General features: G+C 31.5%; 1 pseudogene; it reads left to right on the top strand.

Moving 5' to 3' along the window:
- The window catches only part of LOC129314134 (probable LRR receptor-like serine/threonine-protein kinase At3g47570), a 36,739-nt pseudogene that overhangs the window by 4,974 nt on the left and 13,961 nt on the right, over positions 1–17,804 (top strand).

The following is a 17,804-nucleotide window of genomic DNA, read 5'->3' as shown; positions in this document are numbered from 1 at the left end:
CCTTATTTAATATATTATCTCAATTTAAAAAACTTTGTTAATTTTTATACCCCTAATTAAGGATATTTTTAAAAAAAAATTATCATTAATTATACTTTAAAAGACTCAAAATATTTTATATTTTTAATATGATATTTCAAAAAACTAACTTATAATACTAAATGATATGGAGTGCTTTAACTTAATTAACGCAAGCCCAACCACAAATTTTTTTGGGGGAGATATTAACTTAATTAATTAACTTATATTTTTAATACATACTCCCAACGTTTAAAAATGTAAGACATTTTTTAAAAGATTGGATATTCAAAAATATAATATATTTTTAGTCTTTCAAAGTGTAATCATTATTTTTTTTAAAAGTAACTCTATTGATGAATAATTTTATATTTATTGTAAAGTATTTAATATAGGTAAATATGAAAAGATAGGATTAGTTTAAAAGTAGGTAATTACTTTATTGAAGGTGAATCTTGGTTAAAAATACCTTATATTTTTTAATGGGAGAAGTATATAACTTCCAGATACACTCACACACAAACACCATGTTTTAACGTACTAGTCCACTAATATTAAAAATATAATTTGGGTAATTCATGAGTAACTTTTGAGTGTATAGTATCATATTGATCAGCATATAGGATGATCACGATTAAATTTGAACGTCTTATACCTTTACAAGTCTATGTACGCAAGTACACAATTTTAAACGTTTGCATGTCACACACACGCATGCGCACCATATAATTACTTTTTTCCCGTGCGAAACCTATGAAACGTTTACCTGCACTAAATTGAGAAAATCTTCCATATCATGAGCACTAGCTAATTGATCAAGTCTCTGGAAAATGAACAATAATTCTTCTTTCCATAAAGTCGAATTTATCAAATAAAGGGAAGATTCCAGAGCTGATTACCCAAGCAATAAATAAGAAAAAAGTGGATATTGGGCATAGAAATGTCCTTTGAGAAATTTTTAAATGAGCCCAATGCACCAAGTCATCTATACTCCAATAAAAACATGTCATATTACATCAATTTAATCAAATAAAATCAATTGCATTGTTATTTTTAATAAATTTATTTTTAAAATTTGCCTCTTTAATTTATTGTCTTTTTTCTCTCTATCATTATTAGTGATAGAATTTATTTATATTTATAATCATTTGACATGACATTTTTTTTATTGAACAAAGCATAAATAATGTGATACACTTGGTGCATCCAAAATTTATCGTCCTTCTTTTCTACTACCCCTCCCTAAGTGTTCAAGCGTGTATCCACGTGGAGGGTCGCATTAGCACAATAAATGCACATCTACGGGTAGTGAAGTAAACAACACCAAAAACCAAACCACCACTGTCATCATCAACCGCTCAAGACATCACCACAGATACAGAAGCTTTGATCTCATTTAAGTCCCAATTGAGTAATATTGATACTCCTCACCCTCTATCTTCTTGGAACGTAACCAGTGTTTATTGTCACCAGGCAACTGGTATGATGTTACCTGTAGTAGGTTTGGCCAAAGAGTGGCAGGTTTAAATCTTTCAAGCTTAAGACTCTCAGGTCATTAAGCCCTTATATAGGTGACCTATCTTTTTTGGACTCCCTCCAGTTGAAGGGTAACCAGTTTGCAGTAGTGATTCCTGAGAAAATTGGCCGTCTCATTCGGTTAAGGGCCCTAGACTTGAGTTCTAACAGAATAGAGGGCATGCTTCCTTCAAACATCACTCGCTTGGTCAACCTCGTCAAACTAAACTTATCTTCAAACAATATAGCCACCCAAATTCCTCAAGATATTGATAACTTGAAAAAGCTTCAAGTCTTGAAATTGGGAAGCAATAAGTTTCATGGTGCAGTCCCAAAACTGTTGGGGATATTTCTTCACTCACAAATATCAGTTTTGACACAATCCGTCTGAGTTGTGGGATTCCCAGTGAATTAGGTGGCTCAAGAACTTAATTGAGCTTGTTCTCACTATTAACGATCCCACTGGGACTATTCCTCCTTCTATATATAACTTATCTCTCCTACTAGTAAGGATTTCCCACAAACAAGGAAATTGTCAATAATGAGACGCACAAAGCCCAAAGCTTGTATTTGTTGGATATTATAAAATATTCATGGGTATTTCAAAAGGAATTGTTATAATTTAATAATATTGATTTCTATAACCTCTACTTAAATCTTATTTTTACCAAATTGGAGTTATAGCTTTGAAAGATTTTAATCACCTTTTATTTGATTTAATGACATTAAAAGGGTTTAATATTTATTTAAAAATTTTAATGTTCAAAACCGCCCAAGTTATGAGGCTTAATTTGTTTTAATTATTTTAAAACTGATGTTTGATGGTTTATTAAGGGGACCTTCTGGTTGTGACTATATATAGCCCAGGAGTGCAGTGTATCCTGTGCCAAGCTCTAGAGTTCTCAAGCTCCTCCTATGTATTGTGTTGCTTGAGTATATTCTGTTGGTCTTTGTTGTTCTGTAGCCCTGCTTAATTTGCAGGATGAATCTATTTAATCCTGAGGAGCTGCCGTGCAAACAATCTAGTGTGGCGAAATAGCTCTTAAGGACAATGTCCTTGGCACGACTCAGACTTTAAATCTACTTGCTGGTTCCAACAATCTCCAACATTCTTAAGAGCTACTTCCTCTACTGTTGTTTTAATTGATGGCATTCTTATATTCTGGGAGTCATTGCCATGGCGAGGATCGAAAATTGCTATTCTGTTATGACACAAGTACACAAATTTTTGGTAGCACCGTTTCAGTAGCCAAGTCTTGAACTTGTAATCATTGCTTTATCTGCTTGGTCTTATTTTGACAAATATAATGAGCATGCATGCAGGGCATTGGCTGCTTGTTTATATTATTTCTTAAACAATTCCAATTGCTTTCTCGTATCGAGAGTTTAACACAGGCTAAAAGGTTGAGCCAATAAACAATTATATAGATTAGAATATAGTATGGGCTTTAAAATTCTACCGTTAAGAAATTATTGTGGAATTTGATTAGAATTTATGATATGATTCAAAGATTTAAAACATTACATATCTTTGATTTATTGTGATATACATACGTGCTTATCATTAAGCATAAAACAATGATTAATCTTTATTGGTTATGTTATGCTCATGACGTTCTGCTAATTTTATGGTAATTTAGCATTTGACCATATATAACAAGAGGAAATGCAATATACCTTAAATGTAGGTAAACTATCTAATTCAAAAAATCCACTTCGTTTCTGTATGTCATGCATTGAATTTTCTTTCAATGCATGATTTTGATTTTATATATATATATATATATATATATTTGTATGTATGTATTCTTAGTTATATCTATAGAGAAAAGCATTATATATATAGTGGTGCATTTAAAAAATTTTTTTGCAATGATACACGTTTTTTAATGGGATGAATATTGGAGGCAGTAGGTTAATATTGGCATACTGTTGATCATATTTTCATAGCAATGGACTCCTACTTGAATTTTGTGTTCATGATAACAAATTAATATGGAGGTGGAGATTTAGCCTTCTGTCTGGCTTGTAGTTTTAATTTGGCTATACCTGTCATTAATCCGTAATAAAACATTGTCATGACAAATTACCGTTTATATTGAATTATGAGTTGGAATTACCAAAACATTGGGATTGGGTAATGAGAGGTAATGGTTCATGAATGGCATTGATGAAATTTTATTTTGAAAACCTTTCATCAGGTCATTCAAAATGTTTATTTTGTGATATAAGGTTACCCATAGTGTCATAATTTTTTTTTAATGGTAGAATTTGAGTTAAAGGAAAATTATTGTGGGACTAATTGTGCCGTGTGCATACGTTGCTTATCTTGGATTTAAAATTTATGAGAAATTCTTATTTAATTAGAATTATGATTGATAAGGTATGGAAATATTTTTCATACATGTGGTTGAAATATTTAAAAGTGTGGGGGTATTTTGCAAAACATGCCTTGTACTGAATTATTAGCCTCATTTTATAAATACCAAGATATTATTATGCTGTGATTTAGAGAAAAATTAATTAAGAGGAGGCTATTATTTGCATGATGGCAAATTTGTTAATTATGCGATTTGTGGCTTAGCTTGAAGCAAGCATTGTGATGATGGCGCAAAGTTTAATTATTTATCTAGTGTAAATAAATATATTTTAAATAGTGAATGACCTATTTATCTTGACATAAATATTCATTATTGTGGATAATGATTTGTTTATGAATATTGTGGTTCTATGTGTAATAAATGAAAGTTTGAATTATGACTCTCGTATATAAAATATGTGAATGTTAATTGAATTATAAATTCATATGAGAAATCTACTAGTGACTATCCACACTCAGTAGTGATATAATGATAGGACCATAGTGGAGTCCAAGCTCATTAATCTGAAACTGGATTGGAGGCTAAGTTGCTAGAAATCTTTTTAGCAATTATTTTGTTGTGAAAAATCTGACACTTAGTGTCAATGAGTATTCCCATAATGCTAACATGGTTAAAAATGAAAATGGGATGGTTTTATTGCTCAATCTATATATGCACATACAAACTTTAGAGAATTTGCTGCATTGATTAATGTTAATCCCATGATATAGTTATGTTACATGGAGATTGAGCATATCAAATAGTCTTATAAGAGGATGAGTCAATTCTTTTGCAGAGATACCATAAATATTGGTATCATGAATAATGGATTTCCATTGTATTAAAATAATACAATAATGTTAATTGAATTTTATATTCAAATGAGAAAAAATTCATTGGTAGCCAAATAAAATGTTATTTGAGCCAGAGTTTATTACTTTGAAGTTGGCTAATAATGAGGCTAAGTAGTTAAGAAAGTTATCAATGAATATTCTATTATGAGTAAAACCGACACAAGCCATGTCGATGATTTGTAATTGCCAAATGGCAATAGTTATTGTAAAGAGAATAATGATATAGGTAAATATCAATTGAGATACAATTAAGCATGCTAAAAAAAGGGAGTTATTTCAATCGATTACGTAAGATCAGATGTAAATCTGATGGATCCGTTAACTAGCCCCTAGGGAAGAATTTTAATTATTTAAATGTCGAGGGAAATGGGACTTAAGTCAATTTGAAATTAATGGTAATGGCAATCCAACCTTTGTGATTGGAGATTCCATAAAGAAGGTTCAATGGGTAAGAACAAGTCACTTGTTAGTTTTGCTAGCATTGAATTTTTGTCCCTTCCTATGGCTTGAGAAAGTGCTAGAATGCATTGAATAGAGGCTGAGTGAAAGCTCTTAATATTTTCATAGTTCTTATGGATGCTGTATTCATTGCAGATACACTTGATGAAAAACACCTATATAAATGTGGAGTGGGGCCCGCTCCTATGAAATCGTGGCAAAATCTCTAGAGCATTTGTTAAACCAAGCACGCACATGGCTGATAACGTGCAAAACCATCGTTAACAGCAGAGACTGTGGGGTATAATTCGATTAATAAGACCTCTAGTACATGCTTAAGATCTGTTGGTTCAATAACGAAGTTACACCGACTTTTCTGTGTGCTAAGTTTTATTGATCTAGGTTTGGTCAAGTCGAAAAGCACCAAATTCAAAATGATTATCTTTCGTGTGAATAACTCAAATGATAGTGATTTTTTTTTTGACACATGTGGGCAATTGTAGTTGTAGTTGTAGTTGTGTCAAAAAGAAAAGTCCCATAATGAATGGAGGACTTAGTACATATATACTAAGGTGTGGACTTGAGCAACTAAATTGGCTTGGATAGAAGTGAACTCATGCAAACACAATTCAAATCTATTAATTTCCCCTACATGTGAGTTGAATGTGGTACCAGGCATATTGGGCAATTTCTTAAATTTTGGGGATTATTTTGTTGAGTTACAAAATAATTAATTTTGTTGATTTTTTTCCTTTTGAAATAAGTGGGGAATTGTTGGATATTATAAAATATTCATGGGTATTTCAAAAGGAATTGTTATAATTTAATAATATTGATTTCTATAACCCCTACTTAAATCTTATTTTTACCAAATTGGAGTTATAGTTTTGAAGGATTTAATCACCTTTTATTTGATTTAATGACATTAAAAGGGTTTAATATTTATTTAAAAATTTTAATGTTCAAAACCGCCCAAGTTATGAGGCTTAATTTGTTTTAAAATTTTTAAACCGATGTTTGATGGTTTATTAAAGGGACCTTCTGGTTGTGACTATATATAGCCCAGGAGTGCAGCGTATCCTGTGCCAAGCTCTAGAGTTCTCAAGCTCCTCCTATGTATTGTGTTGCTTGAGTATATTCTGTTGGTCTTTATTGTTCTGTAACCCTGCTTAATTTGCAGGATGAGTCTGTTTAATCCTGAGGAGCTACCATGCGGACAATCTAGTGTGGCGGAATAGCTCTTAAGGACAGTGTCCTTGGCACGACTCAAACTTTAAATCTACCTGCTGGTTCCAACAATCTCCAACAGTATTACCTTATATAGTGATGAGACAAAAACCTGAATACAAAAGAATTATCTAATGGTATGTACATATAAGAATAAAGAATAGAAAAGACAATGAGGCCAATAAAATATCTACAAAGCAAAAGACCTAAAGGGCTAAGATCCGGGCCTTCTATTCATTGGCCTTGAGTTGTAACTTTGTCTTGGGCTCTTTTAGGGATATGCTAACATGCCCCCATAAATGAGAGGCTGGGACTTCAACAAGCTTGAGTTTGTTTCTGAGTGAGAAAAATTTGGAATGCGTCATTGCCTTGGTAAAGAGGGTCTATAATATTTTCAAAGGACGGAACGTATTGAACAAGAAGTTTCCAATCCAACACATGATCTCTGATGTAATGGACATCAAGCTGAGTATGCTTAGTACGAGCATAGTAGACAGGATTCGAAGCTAGGGCTGTAGGTCCCAAATTATCACATCAAGCTACTATAATTTGATTCAACTTCATCCCTAATTCTGCAATTAGAGATTGCAACCATGCAAGTTTAGTTGCAAGGTCAGCCAGAGACCTATACTTAAATTCAATGCTTGATCGAGCCACTACACGTTGCTTCTTACTAGACCAAGTAATTAAAGAATTTCTAAAGAAGACACAATGTCCTCCAACAGATTTGCGATGCATCCACAAAAACTGCCGAATTAGCATCAGAGAACCTTGTAAGTTGAGATGCTCACTCAATTTAATAGAAGAGTAAGATTTGTAATCCTTTTAAAATACCACAGTAGTCTCTTGATAGCTTGCCAATGTGTATCTATTGGGGATTGAAGGAATTGACTGAGTTTATGGACTGTGAACATAATATGTGGTCTAGTGTTGACCAGATATTGAAGAGCACCAATTGCACTTCTGTAAATTAAAGGATCAGTGAGTGGAGTGCCGTCATGAATGGATAGACTTCGATTAACAACCATAGGTGTCAGGACAGGTGTACAACTTTCCATTCCAAATTTTCTGAGCAATTTTAGAATGTATTTCTCTCATTTCAAGTAAAGCCCATAAGTATCTCTATATGCTTCAATTCCTAGGAAATGAAAAAGTTGAGTAAGATCTTTTAGAGGAAATAGATAATTCATTTCTCTGACAAAAAAGAGAGCATATGAGGGTTACTTCTAGTAATGATTATATCATCCACATACACTAGACAAAACATTACATATATGTTGCCAATTTAAAAGGGATAGCAAGTTGAACCAAAACTTTTAGATAAGCATAATCTGGATTCTTCTTAAATAACCTCTGATATGGTGAAGAATCACTTAGAATAGGTTGGCAATTTGTTAATCAATTCTCCCGTCTTTTCAAATGTATAATATAGGGCATAATAGGATAGTTAGCTCAGTAGACAGAGGTGTAGACTTTATTTTTTACTTGTTAGGCAAACAACACTCACTTGAAATTTCTTGCAATTGATAACAATAGGTTTGAAGGTGTAATTCCTAAGACCATTGGAAATTTTCCCCAAGGTTTTCTCAACATTATATATAGGAGGGAACCATTTCCATGGAAACATTCCCACCTCACTTGGCAATCTTAGCAGCTCGAGTTTATTAAACTTGAGTCCACAATGCACTCTTAGGAGAGATTCCTTTTAAGTTAAGCTAAGATAAGTTGACGGAAGGAACTGCAAGAACTAATTTTGGCTAGAAATCAAATTCAAGAAGTATTTTGGACTCCCTTAGCAGTCTCCAAAAGTTAATCAAAATTGATTTGTCAAGCAATGAGCTTCTGGGCAAAATACCTGAAAGTTTTAGGAAGTTTCAAAACATTATCTTCATGGATTTATCTAACAACAACTCAATGGAAGCATACATAGAGAAGTACTTGGTCTCTCAAACATGTCTAAGAACATTTTAAGTGAATCCTGTTAAAATAGACCACCGACTCTTTCTCCCTCCTCTAGATTTTTTCTCTCTCTAGAATCTTATCTCTCTTTAGACGCTTATATGACAATATCCAAGTTTTTAGTATGCAAGATTTATCTAGAAACTTCTCCCTGAGGAAGCAATAAAAGGCAGCGAAAATATGAAAACAAAAAATTGTGAAGGCTCTGGATGAAACAGACCACCTCATTCTACTATAAATTTGTGTGTGCAAGCCAAGCAAGTGCAAGAGAAACAAAAAGCAAAGTGAACGTATTGTGAAGTGTGTGAAAAGAAAGAGAAAAGGTGAAGTGACATGAATAGGGTGTGAGTGTCAGGAAGGAAGGTGAGAAAGGGACTAAGAGAAAATTGTGAGTGTAAAATCTAAGAATTTTAAGTAAAATTATACTATTGTGTTTTAAATATATTTTTATTAATTTTAGAGTAACTATAGCAAAAAACAAGAAGTCATAGTGCAGTCATTTAATTAAGAGGTCTAAAGTTCAAACCTTAGGGAGGGCAAGAGTGGAGATTTTACTTTATTTTATTTTATTTTTTGCTTTAGCTTTTCCAAAATTATCGTCATGCCCCTTCTTCAAATATGAATATATCTTCCTTTCCTTCTTCAATTTTTCCAGAACTGTGTGTGAGGGAAAGAACTTCGATTTTCTGCCAATAGTTGATCCTCCATTGCACTTCGTCTCTTCCCTCCCATTTCCAGTGGTCGCCGGTGAAAGTTGAGGCTCGTTGCCACTGAGCAGTGGCCGGATTCTCCATCATGCTTCCTGTCTTTGTTTATATCCCTCATGTTCTGCTCAGTCCTCGTCGTTCGTGTTGCTGATAGGTGTGAGAATCAGGTTGCCGACATTGCAAACGTGCGCTGTGATCGTCCACTGCTAGTAGTACAAGTTGTGAATCCATGGTTCTTTACTCTACCATCGATCTCTGCGTCTTCCTTCACTGTTTGTGCCATTGAACTTTCTTCTTCCTCTTTCATCCTTCCTATTCGTAAGTGGTAAGCAAATGAAGGGCTAGTCTGATGCTGTGGGAGGACTGATTTGTGGATAAGAGGCTAGTTTAATGTTATCTTCTTCCCCTGTTCAGCTGTGGTTGCATTTTCTTCCGCCCATTTGTGCTATGTTGGTTCATCTGAAGTGAGCAATTTTGATCTCCTTTTCTTTTCCTTAATAAATCTATGAGTAATTTTTCTTTTATCCTCTGTTGATGCTCGTGGCTGTGTGTTCAAATATGAAGGGGAAGCTTGAATTAAATTAAAAAAAAATGATGATGTAGATTTGAGATCTAATTAAGTGTGAAATGGTTATTAGCTATAATACTAACATTATGAAATCTTTAGATGTGAAATTGAAGAGAAAGAAGTTGGTATTTGTTTAAGATGTAATGCTCATAAGATGTTTGATAAAATGTCCATTAGGAAAGTTTTATTTGAAATTGTAATTATTAAAGTCTTACTGAATTCATTGGAAGACATAATTAGTTGAGATGCTATTATCTTATAAATTTAGCTTGAAAATTGCAAAAGGAAATAGTTGAATAGAAATTTTTCTATAAATTTATTGGATCTGATAAGAAACATGAATTGGTTTGGATTTTGTGAATTTGTGAATTTAAATCAAATATTGTGAAGAAATTTATTTATATTATTAAGAGATAAAGTGAATTCTTGAGAGTTTTATGATTATAATTTATAAAATATAGTGGTGACTTGTGATTGAATTTTTGGGATTGAGTTAGAAGAGGAAAGAAATCTTTATAATTTATAGAAACTTAATTAAATTGCATTATTTTATAATCGTATGGGGGGTATAGAAGAAAAAGATTTTGATAGGGGCTCAAGGGAGAAAATTTTAAAAAATTGAAAACACTACAAGTAAGTAAATAACATCGTAATTAATTTATATATTAGAAAAAATTTCTTTATCAAAATATTATTTTTAACAATTTTCATATACTTATATATTTATCTTGCATTAGCTACTGTTGTTAATTAAATTATTTTATTTTTTGGAGTCATGACTTATACTTTTTATATCGACAAAAATGCTTTTACAAATTCTAGTAGTCCTTTATTGGATAAAACCAACTCTAAAAATGAGTGAACAATTTATGAGATATTAGCTATGAATTTTATATTTAGAAAGATTGATGTTTTTATCTGTTTTATGTGAGTTTGATATTGAGAAGAGAAATTATATATCACCCCCCTTAAAGTAGGGTGACACCGACATTGAACATAAGAATAATACTCATATTTCAAAAGTCTTAACTCAAGAAAACTCAAATTTCTAATACTTGAACATGTAATTAGTGTAATTGGGCAATTTTGTAATACATTTTATATAAGTTACAAATCACTTATCTTCTGTAGAAATTTTAGCAACACTTGAACATCTCAAAATTTCTACGAGATCAATTTAACAAAAGGGAGCTCTACTTCTCAACAACAGACAAAAAACACAGTGTAAGGCTCAAGATTCTAACTATAATTTACATGCAACGCCTAAAGATAAGATTTACAAAATATAATACATGAATTTTAAGTCTACATTTAAAGAAGTTTGATCTACAGTCCTTTACTTCAATTTAATATAGTAGTCTATCAATGATTAGTAGGTAGTACAATACCAATTAATGTATCTGAGATCAAAATAATAATTTTTAATGAATAATGTCCCAAGTTTAAGTTAAAAAAATAATGAAAACAACATCAATGTGTCAATTATAAATTTAATAAGATAATTATTAAATATAATATAAACACATGTCTCATAGATCAACAATTATGTATATATTTAAACCATGGATGTATTAGAAATTCAAGTTTCATTTTTTAAGCTACAATATATCCCTTCAAATATAAAACCAAAATAAATTAATAAATAAATAATTTGGCTAGATATATACAATCTGTTTATGGTGAAAGAACAATTTATTAAAAAAATTAATTTTAAATAAATAGAAAGTTTCAAAACTCATCCTCAATAAAACTTAAATTAAAACGAATAAAAGCATAAACGCATAGCTCACAAGAGTAAGTAACCAGTCAAACGCAGCTTAAAACCACAAAACAAGCTCGGCAAAAGTCACGAAACAAGTACAGCAAGTGCCACAAAACAAGCGTGAGTATAATGCTCACGAATACCTATCCTTCCGTTCCATGTGTGTTGGCCTGCGCACGGGCTAGCACCTCCTACAAATATCCTACTAGCTAAGTGTACCATAGCGCATCAAGAGCTAACAAAACTATCATTAACAACTAACGTTTTGATTTAATCTCACATTTTAAACTCATTAGGTATGAATCTATAAAATCAACATATGATCCCTTTTCAACCTTTCTCATTTTATTTAACAAATTTGAATTCATCAACATATATCCCATGAACGAATCATAATAAGTAATCATTTCTTAAAAATAAATTCAAGCATCAACTAATACCCATAAATTAAATGCTTTCAAATATTTCTTGGATAAATAAATTTAACTCTTTCAATGAAACTTTACATCATGAAAACATTTCTATAAATGATGATTGATAATAAATTTAACATCATAAATCATTAAGTAAAGATAAATTAAAATATTGTACAATTTATTCTTGAGAAATCAAAGATTTATATAAATAGAAGATATGATATATAAATATATTCAAGCAATATTTTTTAAAAAATAAGTTTGATGACAAGTCATTAGAATGTTATTCACTTACCTATTATACTTTCAAATTCAAATATTTACTTCTTTCAACTTCTAAAAAGTTTCTCCACTTCATCTTACCCTATATAAAATATAACAGGATTTTAATAACCTTTCTACAAGTTCCATAATATTTTACCATAGCTAACTATTCTATAGAAATATGATTTTCTCTCAAAACTTATTGTATCAAACAACTAGCGTGTATAATTTCCAAACCATTCATTATGCCTTTTCAAGCTTTAATATCTTACCCAACAATTTCTAAACCTCCATAATCAGCTTCATCATGCTTTTTCAATCAATTTTCCTAGAAAGAATTGGTTTGAGCCTAAAGAAAATTCAACCCACTGCCATTTTCTTCAAGTAAGAACCAAACAATTATAGTGAAATTACATGTCAAATCATGCTCTTCGAACTCTTAAACTTGTTTGATTCTCAACCCCTCATACTCCTCAGCAACAGCAACAAAAATAGAAACAATAATTAATCCATAACTTCATATAAATGCTCACCACCAAAACGTAACAGAGGAAGAAAGAAATTCTCACCCACAACACTAAGCGACACGGGCAGGGAAAAGAAAACTTGCAAGAGGATGATGCTCTGCAACTCGGATAAACAGCAGAGAGGAACTCAGGATCGAGGGAGAAGAATTTCAAACACCCTTTCAACCAATCGACAATGGCAGCACTTGAAGAAGAAAATGAAGACGACGCTAGCACCCGAACAAGGAGGATGAAGTGGAAGATCCCATTACACCCAGAAAATCGCACGGAAAGAGATTGAAGAGAATGATGGCAGAGCAGAGAAGAGAAGAACAGAACCACATACCCACACAAATGCTCGAACGGAGAAAGAAGAAGGATACTCCGGCACTCTCACAATCTCCAGTGACGACAGCGAGAAGGTAGAATGGGGGACAGGATTTGAACGCCGCTTCTCTCTCACAAGGTTGTGGAGAAATCGCAGATGGAGAAGACTCAAGCTGTGCGTGCGTGCGTTCTGGTTTTTAACCCTGTTTATTTTTTTTTTCCTAAGGGCAAAAAGGTAATTTTGTAATTCAGAGGCCAAAAATAAAATCCTTCTACGTGTAGCAAGAGGGTCCGAATGTGGAACCTAATATATATATGTATATATATAACAACGACAGACTCCACCAGGCCACCTTTTTCTCTTCTTTTATTTGGTCCAAAATTGATAAAAATACAATTATAACACTTCATCACAAATTTTATTTTTACCAAAATTTCTGGATTATTACATTATATTTTGTAAAGTGATAATTTTTTACATGTCTGGAGATAGATTTTAAAAGAGACTTTATACAGAATACTAGTTATTAATAACCGTCCTTTTAGCCCTTGGCACACTATGATTGATAACTAACTAGTTTGATTTTCTTGAGTTCTGCTTTCATGTCTATTATTCATGGATTTTGTACCTGTGTCTGTTACTTATCTTTATAGACTGTGTGTTCACATCTGTTTCATGACTTTGACTACATCTGATTAGTTACTCTCGTGAATTGTGTGTTCATATCTATTTCGTAGCTTCAGCCGCCTTTGGTTAATTACCTCATGGACTATGTGTCCATATTTATTATCTGTTCTGTAAAGTTTTCATAAACAAATTAATGTTATTGGATTTGTGATTTGTTAAAAACACACACACACATGCTTTGTTGGTTTAATTAGTAAATATTTTTATTCGTATTTAATTATTTAATTTACTTGATTTCTTAAAGCCATGTGATAAATTATTTATTTAGTTATTTAAAATTTAATGTTTCAACATTTGTGAAATTGTCAGGATATTTAAATTCTTGAATTTAGTGGCTCTTTTTTTAATTTGTTTATAATTATATGAAAATATTCAGCTATCTCCTTTTAACTTTATTATTAGGACGTTATTCACTAAAAATAATTTTAGTCTCAAATAATATAGTTGATGTTGAACTATCCGTTGAACATGAAGGAGTCTGTTATTGACTAGAAGTGGAGGAGCTAAGGATTAAACTTTCTTTGATGTAAAGTTTTGATTATGAAATTTTCTTTTATAAATTCATTTTAGGTGATCCACATAGTCTGTAGTTAGGTTATTTATGGGATTATATATTTTTGCCTATTAGTTGGAAAGAGCTTAGCTCCTAATTGATTTAATTTCTTGATTGAAATATTGTATTTGTAGAATTTTTGGGAGGTCCTACTTATAAAGGAGGTTCTGCAAAATTTCTACCAAAAAAATATTTTTCATGGACATTATTAAAGCCATTAAAAATTTAAATATAAATCTAATTATATTTTGAAAATAAACATTAAATATTATATTAAAATTTACTTGACCACGACTTAAGAGGTGTATGTTTCTCTATATATCACATATTAGTCACATCTATTTTTGGGGCATGACAAATGAGAAGACATAAGTGTTTGTGTGTATTGTAGTTTTAAGTAAATAATAAAAGTATATTTCTAGTTAAGTCTCTCTCTTCCTTCATCCTCAAATTCTAACATTTGGTATCAGAGCTGAGTTAGAGCTAGCCATCAAAGAGTAGTTAGGTTGCTTAAAAGTGGTCATTATTGATAAAGTATTTCAACTCTTGGTGTTAAAGTCAAAAATATCCCAAGTTCTATTTGTACACAGTCTAGGATTGTGTAGTCAATTGGTCAAGGATTAGATCAGCTTGGTATAAGTGCAAGGCACTACTAAGATTGCTATCGTAGACATGACGTCAAATGCTTGTTTAATGGAGAAGCTAAACAATGAGAATTATTAAAGCATGGAGTATAATAGTTGAGCCTTGCCTCAAAGATCAGAATCTTTAGATCTGATCGATAAAGATGACGCTACAGCTCTAACAAATCCAAGTGAATTGAAAAGTAGCAAGTTAGGGCCAAGAAAGTTCTTTACATAGTAGTTGTTACTATTGAGCCATAGTTTTTTAGATGTGTTGAAGAGGATTCAGGAAGCATGGGATATGTTGGCCTCGCTGTTTGCAAGAGTAAATGATGCAAAGTTGTAGTTGTTGGAGAATGAACTCGATTCAACAAAATGATATGCAAGTAAGTGAGTATTTTTCAAAAGTTAAATCCATTTGTAATGAGATTTTCAAATTAGATCTAGGGAATCCCATGATCGACACATGGATGCTAAGAATTATTGATGACTCTCTATATTTTCATGTATTTTGAGAAGTTTTATTAGTCAATTGGAAATCATCTAGTGTTTTGTGATCAATTTCTTGTGTGTAGTATTTATTTTTGTGTTGGTTAGCTTATTTCTAAATATTGTGTTTTGATTTGTTTTAGAATAATTTTTATTGTTAATTTAAGTCACTTTAATTTTAGGAACCCTTGCAAAAGTTTGGAAGAAGTGGAGAAGGAAAAAAAAAGATGATTTTAAATAAGAAATTAGACTTTAATGATTACTTGCTACAACAGATCTGTGTTATAAAGCAAATTTTAAATCAAAAACAAAGCCCACTACAATAGATTTTGCACCAAAATGCACAACTTCAATTTTTTTGTCTAATAAAAAGGAAAACTAGGTTTTTTAAAAAAAAACAAGAGGCTTTATTTTTTACATTCTTTGAAGGTTCAAAGTGATTTTGGAGAATTTGGAACAATTTTAGAGCTTGAGAGCAAGAAAACTCATCACCATCTACATTTTCATTGAGTTTTTCTTTACTTTTCTCCTTCTTTCTCCTATATGTCTGATTTTGAACCTTTGTTCTACTGTTCTAATGTTTCCTATAGCTATTTGTGGCTGAACTTTGATGCTCTAGAGTCCTATAAACTCATTTGCTCCAATTGTATCTTGATTTATCGATTACATTGTGATTCATAGATGTTTCATGTTTTATAATTTCATTTTATCTTTGTGTTGCTTGATAATTGGCCACCATTAGGTGATAATTTGGAGAAATAGAATGAACTTAAAAAATAAATTTCTATTTAGACCATTAGAATTGAATGCTTATGATTAATTATAGTTAATTTTTCTCAAAACAAGAATGTACCTAAAGGACCTAAATGGTTCAGGATTTGAACTTAATGCTTTTAATCTAATTTTGGCAAGGGATTGTTGAATTAGAATTAAGTAATTTTTGGTAATTAAAAGATATTCAAGATTAACTCTAGCATCCTAACCCTTAAAACTAAAATTAAAATCAATTTAATCGATAAGTTGAGTACAATAGGGCAAATGAGGAATTAAAACTCTATGGTGCTTTCCTAATAATTTCTTGACTCTAGAGTGTACTTCAAAATCTTAGTTGCTCATTTTATATTTTTATTTTTTTAATTGAATCATTTACAACTAGAAGTTGCTTACTTAATTTAAATGAAATTGAGAATTTAATGCCTGTTTACCAATTTACATAATTCTTCGTGGAATTGACCTTGATTTGCTCTTACACTTATGACTCGTACGCTTGTAGTGCCTATTGGTTTTTGCATGCATCAATTATTAATATGAGGTTAAATGCAAAAAATCATGGCCTAGTTATGGCAACAAGAGGTTAGTCTAAGGAACCAACTTTAGCCAAGTTGGAAAGTATCCTAGCTAATTAAGAAGCATTGGGTTCACAAATGGCCAAAGTTTTTTTTGAAAGATGATGATAGATCATATTTGTTACACACTTTTCTTAGGAATTTAGGATCACATTTCATGTAAGAAACCCTAAAATGTGCATTCTTGGTGTTAAATTAGGGTTTTAAACTCTAGTGAAAAAGTGTACATATTAGGAATATTTTAATCATTTTGCATTTTGTTGGGAATTCAAGAGAAAATTTGAAATTTGATGTGTGTATTGGTATTAAGTCCATTAGGGTTGAAATATTTGGTCTTAAAAGTTACATTTAGACCTAGGGTTAAAAAGTCAACATTTTGAGTTAACTTGCCATTTTGGTTAGTTTGACCTAATTTGCATACATGCATGGCCATCTTATTTTTCTCATATGTGTTTATGAAGTTTTGAAAGGATTTTGAAAATACATGCAAAAAGATATTAGGGTTTGAATATGTTCATAATTGTCACATGTGCAAAATAACCTAGTTAAATTTTATGTTGTTATCTTAGGTAACACTTTGCATAGAAGAGGCTTTGGTTTAGGACTTGGCTTGGCACATGGGGGAGCTATTGAGCACGTGATTTCAAACCTGAATGGGCTTCAAAATGGTGTGGTTTATCAAGGCTAATGAGGCACACAAAGGTTTACTATATACTTGCACACAAGGGATTAAGCTGATTTGTCAAAGCTCAAGATAATTGCAATGTGTTTAAGAAGTTTGGAAAACAATTTCATATCTGATTCCAAGGGAATTTGGGCACAAATTTCAAGGTATTTAAGGGGAATACAAGTGCAAAACATGTCCATGTACATATAGGATTAGAAGAGTAACATTGAAATTATCACCTAAATTGACTTACAGCCTAGACTACCCTTAACTTCATTTGACCTAATGATTCGTTTTGATTTTTATGACACCTTATTTAGTAGGTGGCCATCTCCAATTTCATCCAAAACAATTTTAAAGAGGCTTAAGATCAATTTTTCAAATCATTCACTTACTTTTACACAATTCATCTTCAAATTCTTTAAGTTCTCTTACTTCTCTCTATACTTTCACTCTCTCTCCTCCATATCTCTCAATCCAACCATCTAAATTTCACAAAACTACTACCATTCTATTC

This window comes from Prosopis cineraria, unplaced genomic scaffold, assembly GCF_029017545.1.
Source record: "Prosopis cineraria cultivar Desert tree isolate PC_DT_omini unplaced genomic scaffold, ASM2901754v1 PC6, whole genome shotgun sequence".
Classification (NCBI taxonomy): domain Eukaryota; kingdom Viridiplantae; phylum Streptophyta; class Magnoliopsida; order Fabales; family Fabaceae; genus Prosopis; species Prosopis cineraria.
Note: the sequence above shows the minus strand (reverse complement) of the source record. Positions and strands in the feature narration are given on the sequence as shown.